The sequence below is a fragment of the Oncorhynchus clarkii genome, chromosome 31 (genome assembly GCF_045791955.1).
Source record: "Oncorhynchus clarkii lewisi isolate Uvic-CL-2024 chromosome 31, UVic_Ocla_1.0, whole genome shotgun sequence".
In the NCBI taxonomy this organism is placed as follows: Eukaryota; Metazoa; Chordata; class Actinopteri; order Salmoniformes; family Salmonidae; genus Oncorhynchus; species Oncorhynchus clarkii.
This window is the reverse complement of record NC_092177.1, coordinates 28,907,728-28,916,286: the sequence shown is the minus strand read 5'-3', so window position 1 is coordinate 28,916,286 and position 8,559 is coordinate 28,907,728.

The following is an 8,559-nucleotide window of genomic DNA, read 5'->3' as shown; positions in this document are numbered from 1 at the left end:
GATGAAATAACCCAGTTCCAAGAGGTAACCACAGCTCTCAGCCAGGCCCAAATTAGATGCTAATGTTTTAAGCAAGCCACGCTCTCGCCGGTTCTAGAAGGAGGGTATAAATCAACGGTTCTGGAAGGACGGTATGCCTTACCGGTTCTAGAAGGGTATACTTCTACAGTTCTAGAAGGGTATACCTCACCGGTTCTAAAAGGAGGGTAACCTCAATGGTTCTAGAAGGAGGGTATACCTCACTGGTTCTAGAAGGAGGGTATAACTCAACAGTTCAAGAAGGAGGGTATACCTCACTGATTCTAGAATGGTATACCTCACCTGCTTTAGAAGGGTATACCTCAACTGTTTTAGAAGGGTATATCTCACTGGTTCTAGAAAGGTTTACCTCACTGGTTCTAGGAGTGTATACTTCACCGGTTCTAGAAGGATGGTATACCTATCGGTTCTAGGAGTGTATACATCACCGGTTCTAGAAGGGTATAACTCACCGGTTATAGAAGGGTGTACCTCACCGGTTCTAGAAGGATGGTATACCTCACCAGTTCTAGAAGGATGGTATACCTCACCGGTTCTAGAAGGATGGTATACCTCACCGGTTCTAGAATGGTATACCTCACCGGTTCTAGAAGGATGGTATACCTCACCGGTTCTAGAAGGATGGTATACCTCACCAGTTCTAGAAGGATGGTATACCTCACCGGTTCTAGAAGGATGGTATACCTCACCGGTTCTAGAAGGAAGGTAATACCTCACCGGTTTTATGAGGGTATACCTCACCGGTTCTAGAAGGAAGGTAATACCGCACCGGTTTTATGAGGGTATACCTCACTGGTTCTAGAAGGAGGGTATACCTCAAATGCAACTAATAATAGTGCATCTATTGTTCCATCTTGACTTGGAATTACATATGATGTACTTTAAATATAAGATGAAATATATGAGTCAATGGGAACTCTGTGGAGAAAAAAGGAGAACAAAAACCGTATGGAGAAGTAAAACAAAGCGCTTAATATGCTGACTACAGATCTAAGGAATGCAGCAGCTATTACGTAAATTATTTGGGAAGAGTAACGGCACCGAAGATGAATTAACTGAGTTTGTTTTTAAACTGACTGAAAGGAAGTATGTCCTCTCTCAAGCATGCCGGCCTAATTATTTCCAACCCTTACTTGTCTAAATAGGCTTCGTAAACAAAAGTGCCAGTGACTTGAATTGTTCAAAAGAAATCCTCAAAAAGGGAGTGGAATTATCAAAAAACGCTGTTTCATAACTCAATGGGTACTAAATCTTCAGTGTTCACACAGGCGTGATGGAGAATGTAAAACAATCTAAACACGATCGCCTGTTTCAATAATACACAGTTTAATACACAGTTTATACAGAGAGACTCATGCTTTCATTTCAAGCTGGCCTGACTACTGTTATGTTCTCCTGTCTAGTCTACCCAACAAAGCCATTGGTCAACTGCACAACATAAAGATGCAGCACAGGTACTGACTAAGACCAAACTGAGAGCACACATTACACCAGTTTTTAAATCAATCCACGATTGCGCACCCCAATACATGTTCGACACACATTTTAGTTATGTACCCAGTAGGTCCCTGAGGTCCTCTGACACTGGCCTTTTAACTATCCCAAAGCCTAGGACCAAGAGGCATGGAGAGACAGCCTTTAGTTACTATGTCCCCAGACCCTAGAATAGTCTGCTAGAGAACCTGAGGGGAGCCAAAACTGTGGGCATGTTTAACAGGGATCTTGAAAAACATACCTTTTTAGCTGTGCTTTTCATTAGGGTGATTTTTAGTCTTTCAGTTTTTATTATTCTTGTGTTTTATCCTCTGATGTTTGTTGTGTAGTAAATATTTCTGTTTTTTTTAATAGTTTTTTTTTATTTATGTTTTTTTCCTGTGAAGTGCATTGCGTTACATCCATGTCTGAAATGTGCTATATAAATAAAGTTTGGATTGATGTCAGTGGCTTCACTTTGCCTCTGGCATCATGCTCGTATGTGTGTATTAACAATGACCCACGCTGTTACACATATGTATTACTGTGTTTGCCAATTCACTGGTTGATATAACTTCTCTTCAGAGAAGATGTGCAGATCATGTTGCGATGTGTCTTTAAACTAACCATAAGTACAGAAGATACAGAGCGGAGATAGCCGCGGGAAAATTATTTACATTTATTTATTTCACCTTTATTTAACCAGGAAGGCTAGTTAAGAACGCGACCTGGCCAAGATAAAGCAAAGCAGTTCGACACATACAACACAGAGTTACACATGGAATAAACAAAAGTACAGTCAATAATACAGTCGAAAAAGTCTATATACAGCGTGTGCCAATTAATAAGATAAGGGAGGTAAGGCAATAAATATGCCATGGTGGCGAAGTAATTACAATATACCAATTAAACACTGGAGTGATAGATGTGCAGAAGATGGATGTGCAAGTAGAGATACTGGGGTGCAAAGGAGCAAGATAAATAAATACAGTATGGGGATGAGGTAGTTGGATGGGCTATTTACAGATGGGCTATGTACAGGTGCAGTGATCTGTGAGCTGCTCTGACAGCTGGTGCTTAAAGCTAGTGAGGGAGATATGAGTCTCCAGCTTCAGTGATTTTTGAAGTTCGTTCCAGTCATTGGCAGCAGAGAACTGGAAGGAAAGGTGGCCAAAGGAGGAATTGGCTTTGGGGGTGACCAGTGAGATATACCTGCTGGAGCGCGTGCTACGGGTGGGTGCTGCTATGGTGACCAGTGAGCTGAGATAAGGCGGGGCTTTACCTAGCAAAGACTTGTAGATGACCTGGAGCCAGTGGGTTTGGCAACGAGTATGAAGCGAGGGCCAGCCAACGAGAGCGTACAGGTCGCAGTGGTGGGTAGTATATGGTGCTTTGATAACAAAACGGATGGCAGTGTGATAGACTGCATCCAATTTGCATCCAATTTGTTGAGTTGGAAGCTATTTTGTAAATGACATAACCAAAGTCGAGGATCGGTAGGATGGTCAGTTTTACGAGGGTATGTTTGGCAACATGAGTGAAGATGCTTTGTTGCGAAATAGGAAGCTGATGTTTGGGGAGCTGAGCTACAGAAGGTTATATGGGTCTGCTAATACAGGTCTAGTAAAGGCCCAGTGCACTACTTTAGTGATTTTTAAAGGTTTTATTATTTATATACTTTTTAAATTCAGATTTAAAAGTAGCACCACTACTTCCCACGGCTATGGAGGACAATGGTAGGATAGATTCTGTTCTGTCTGTTCTGCGGTAGGAGGTTTCTATAGAAACAATTACATTTGCATTATTCATTGTGCCACAGATTTATTTCTAATGAACACGTCACAATTTACATTAGATTCGGATCTCTCACAACTTCCGTTATGTATCTTTTTCACGAAAATACAATATATACCAAACAACCCCAACCTCAAGGTTATCGTCAAGATTACCAACCACTAAACCTCCCTTCGTGTGACTTGTTAGCTAACCACAATGGGATGCGGCAGTGACTTGATACTGTAAATGTCAAACCAATGGGGATTTTGTACTTCGTCACCGTAAATAAGTTATCTTTTTTGGGGGGGACAAATGAATATTTTGAAACCCCTCCCAGTTACGCAGGCCAATTGCGTAATTCTGTCACTTACATAACAGGGAGAATAACATCTGTCATTCACAATGTCAGTAATGCAGGTTGATGGTAATGTCACAGATATGGGTGTGGAGCTGGGGATGAGTGCTAATTACCACAGCTATATCCCCCTCTAATAACGGGCTAGAGGAGCTCTATGAAATACACTCTGTTCTTCCACGGGGGAATGGATTTTTGAACCTCCACCCAATCAATATCATCTAAAACACAATATTCCCTAGGAGTCAAGATTGAAAAAGACCAAGGCATATATTATGATTTTCTAAGTCATTGGAATGAAGGATATGGGAAAACTTTTCAGCTTTAAAAGTTGTTCATGTTCATGGAAAGTAGAAAAGGGAGGAGAGATCTGTATCATACTGCCTGACTGCATGGAATTGTGATCGACCCAGAAATAGGGACACACCCATAAGGACTCGTGTGCCGTGTCACCTCATGGGAAAATGACTCGGTTTTTTGAACTGGAATGTGCTAGAGAGAACCAGCAGACACTGGAGATCTCATTACCATATCATAGCACATGTCCGATAAAAGGTTACACTACCTTATTGATCGCCCAAAAGATGAAGGGACAGTCCACTCCTTCCCCTCTCTCTCTTCTAAATCCACTAGCTACCTGGCTTCCTCAAAGGAAGACTTTTTACTGCTTACCCTCTCCCATGCCCCCTCATACTCCCTGCCCTGTGGCTACAGATATCCTAAGGCTATCTCCCAAACTTCAGAAGTGCCAAAATGGCACGAGACGACATTGCTAGTTCCGGCCCTCAGCCATTTGCTCTATGCGCGCATCATGATTTAGTGTATTATTTTTGGTGAGGAGTGGACAGATAAAACAACCAAAGGGCCTCTGAGGTTGTTCTAAAACGTCTCAACTGTGCATCATTGGCTTCCCCTTTGAACCTCTCCGTCTCGGGCCTACACTGTAGGGTCAACACCAGACCAAATCCCATTTGTCCTCTCCATTAATGCAACAGCCTGAAACCAACATATCATCACAGTTCCAGAAGCTTGCTCTAACTGTGATTGAAATGGCCCAATGGGAATTCCTTGGTTCTGGTTGCCCCTTCATGCCCTATTCCCCACCCTCCATCTATCACTGTATCCCTGGTGCTCTTGTAACGAGGAGGGGTTAACAGTGAGGTCGCCGAGCCCATGCGTACTTACTGCCTCCTGAACAGTGGCCCCTCAGTTCCTTTGCATGTGTACATATGACGCCAGCAGAAAACCGGCATAGAGCGTCATGTCAAGTACATATTCATTTAGCTGTCAGGTGCCAAGGAGTGTTAGCTCGAGAGCATCAACAGAGATGTGCTCAGCAAATGGATGTACTTCAATGGGGATGTGATCAGAAACGCCATCCTTCCTTCAGATGTCGAGTTCACAGGTTTGATTACACAGCCCCCTCGCGACGCATCCTGCTACAGATAAAATTAAACACCCGCGATTACAAATGGCTTTGAAATACCCTGGACCACGATCAATGTCATCCCTTATTTAAGCTCATCCTCAAAAGATGGAGATTTGAGGATTCATACACAAAGTATTCAAACGCTATATCGCACAGCAGCCACAAATTGTTACTAATGAAATGTGATGGTGTTAAGAGACAGCAAAGACAACAGCCGCTTAAGGTCTCCTGGTGCTGTGTTTGTCAAATCTAAGGGATTCTTCTCTTTGGGCGTTTTGATCAAAGCCTCTTTAACATTCTTTCACAAGTGCTCAACATGCATTCAGTGTAACGTAAATCATTAAGCAATGACATTAAAAAATAACATCTAAGTTCTCATAGATAATAACCAGCCATGATGAAGCGCATATACACGGAAATAGGCAAAGATTTCTGCTCCAATGTGCTGTTTTAAGCATATTCATCTGCCTCTTCACATACATGAAAGCTGCCAGTTGCCCTTGCCAAGAAGTGGAGGACATTAAGGCAAGCGTCCTAGTTGATCTCTGATGACAAGGATCTGGATGAGAGATCATAGGCAAAGCTGTGGTCATCCCCCTGAAAGGATGGCATTTCTCCTCGTGGGTCTTGGGCTTGCTAGATGTTGCCCCATCTTCAAACAGCACTAAAGAAAACCTTAGAGATGTGGATTTTGAAAGATACACAAAGGATTCAGTATGCTTCCCTTCGGAACACACATGCATCCTGTCATGAGAAAACCATTGTCAGCCGTATGGGCAAACTCCTGAGCTGATTGGCTCGAAAGAGACCTTTAAAGCCTTCATTGCTGCCCAGAGACTGACTTATCAAAAAACTGTCCGAAATATCTCTTATGTAAGGCATGGATAATGAATGAAAGAAAAAAAACAGCTTTTTTTAGAACCATCCACAGGGGTTCATTGAAATGCATCAAAAGACAAAAACGCATCAGATACCGAGATGGGCGTGGTCTTTAGCTTCTCCCAGATCCATCTCTCCCATTTTTTTTCCCAACGATAGCCTTTTTTGGGTAAAAGTCTTCTACAAAAAATCTGTGAGCGCTGTATGTTGGGGGGCTTGGGCTTTAGTTGACAGTGGAGCCCCAATTGCGAAGTGTGAATAGAGGGCTGTTTTAATAAGCCTGGTACCGGCTGAGCTACACAGGGGGGCTGGCACCAGAAAACTGCACTGCAGATGAAGATGAGAGAGAAATCCAAGGGATCAGTCTGGCCACATCAGAAGATCAGCGCTCATGGGGATTTCTGATTTCTGATTCTGCATTTCGCTGCGAGAAATATTACGCTTTTACACACTCGGTTGTCATCATTGCATTGTCTTACATAAGAGTCCTGCCACTGCTGGTGTGGTTCGTTTGAACGCTTGTTAATTGTCAAGTTGTCAACGGAACATAGAGGACATGAAACAGATTACCTTGTGAATGTTCTTTGAAAACACGTCCCACAACTCAATGGTACTCTCCACGAGTAACATCTTCCTCTGACACCCGTGTTTCATCCCTCTGATTGCCTACTGCACCACCTGACCTTTTAGAATCCATGTTGGGTTCGTCTTCACCATCACTCTCATCACACACTGTTAGCATCAGAGTTGCGTCTGTGCCAAGCCCCTCTGAGCCCCACGTGCTCCATTTGGAGAGAGATGAACACGACATTGAAATAAAGAAGACGGAGGCACAGCTGCATCCAGTTTATCATGTAAAGGGCTGCAGTTTCCCGTGGCGAGAGGTAAGGACCAGAGAGAACCTCAAATCTGGGCATAGATAAGTGAAACTTCATATATGGTGGGGGGATATAGTGGAGGACACTATAGCTACCACAGGACCACACTGATGAGTATGAAGAGATTAGGGAGCCAGTGTGAAGAAGTCATGGAGGGTAGCCAAGAGCAGAGGGAGAGAGACAGATTAGAGAGAAAGGAGAGGAGACGGCGAAAAAGGAGGGGGAGGGCAGGGATGGATGAAAAGAAACCGAGTTAGGGAGCAACAACACTACTGGCTTGACCTGGAGAAGATGGATCCAATTAAAATCACACTTGGTCGGCCTTATCACCGCCCCCTCGCCATGCTGACGCAGTGCCACACTAGTCGGCCTAGCATGATTTCTATACCATAGCAGTGGGGAGGGGAGTGGGCACATGTGGGGGCCACACGTCCCATGCAGGTTACATAAAATGTCTTAAATGGCGGTTGACGATGACACATCTCGGCCAAAGATCCGGTGTGACAATGCGGCCCACCCTCTGGCACACTGGTGGGAATCTGGCCCTGTATATGAAAACAGAGATCGGCACAGCGGATAGGCTGAGTGTGACGGTGATTCAACGGATTCCAAGGTGAAACCGACATATTCACAGGAATTTGAACGTTACAGCAGCGGAAAAAAGGGTGGCTTATTCTTGTTGCTAGGCAGAGAAGCAAAATAAAGATGGAGGACACTGAACGGCAGACTGGGAAGATAGGGTCCTATCATGCAGTACCAGTGATTAACAGGGGGAGCGGCAGGGGCAGGGGTGTGGTAGGGCTGAGTAGTTATGGAATATTGCCATTGCTTTGTCAGGGAAAATAATATAGAGCTGGATCTGTGAGAGCTTTCTGCACAGATGAATTGTTGGTATTAGGGAAAAGACATCTAATTTCAGGTTGTTCAGCTCTGGCCTTCCTGTGTACACATCATCACTGCGCTTGCATAACACATCAAATGGAGAAATAGATTTCCCCATGCAAACAGAGACATTTTCTAGGGCAGTTATATGCACAATGGGATGACTGTTTTCCACAAAATGTTTTCTGAGAGCAGATTTACTGACTTGGGAGGAAGATAAAAAATAAATCATAGTCATGACATAATGGATGTCAGATAACCTTCACAAGGATAATAGCTGAGGTTTGGATAGGATAATTTTTATGGAGGAAGGAAATATGAAATAACCTCACTAACCTGCAACACGTCTCAGACAGACCATAATCTAATATTGGCAGTATCCAATCAGACAAAGTCCTTAGACAAACATTCAATTTTTTTGTGATATTTGATTGCATGGGCAACAAAAGTAAATTGAACTCAAAATTCTGTTGTTGAAATCTTGGATAAATTGTAAATTGTTGATGACTTTCTGCAACTTCCATCATGTTGATACGTATGTTGAAATATTGAGTTTATTAAAAAAATTGCCTGGCGGGATGTCTCTTCAATCAGACAATCTCAATAACATGAATACATACTAAAATTGTGTGTTTATTCATGACTAATGCCCAGTAATAGTGTTTTATTGTTATTTCATCATTTCAATGTTATTATGTTGCATCAATGTTGCTGTTTGATTTAATTGATTGAACAAAGTCATCGACATACACGGTTCAATTACATACACCGTTCAATTATATACACCGTTCAATTACATACACCGTTTAATTACATACACCGTTCAATTACATACACCGTTCAATTAC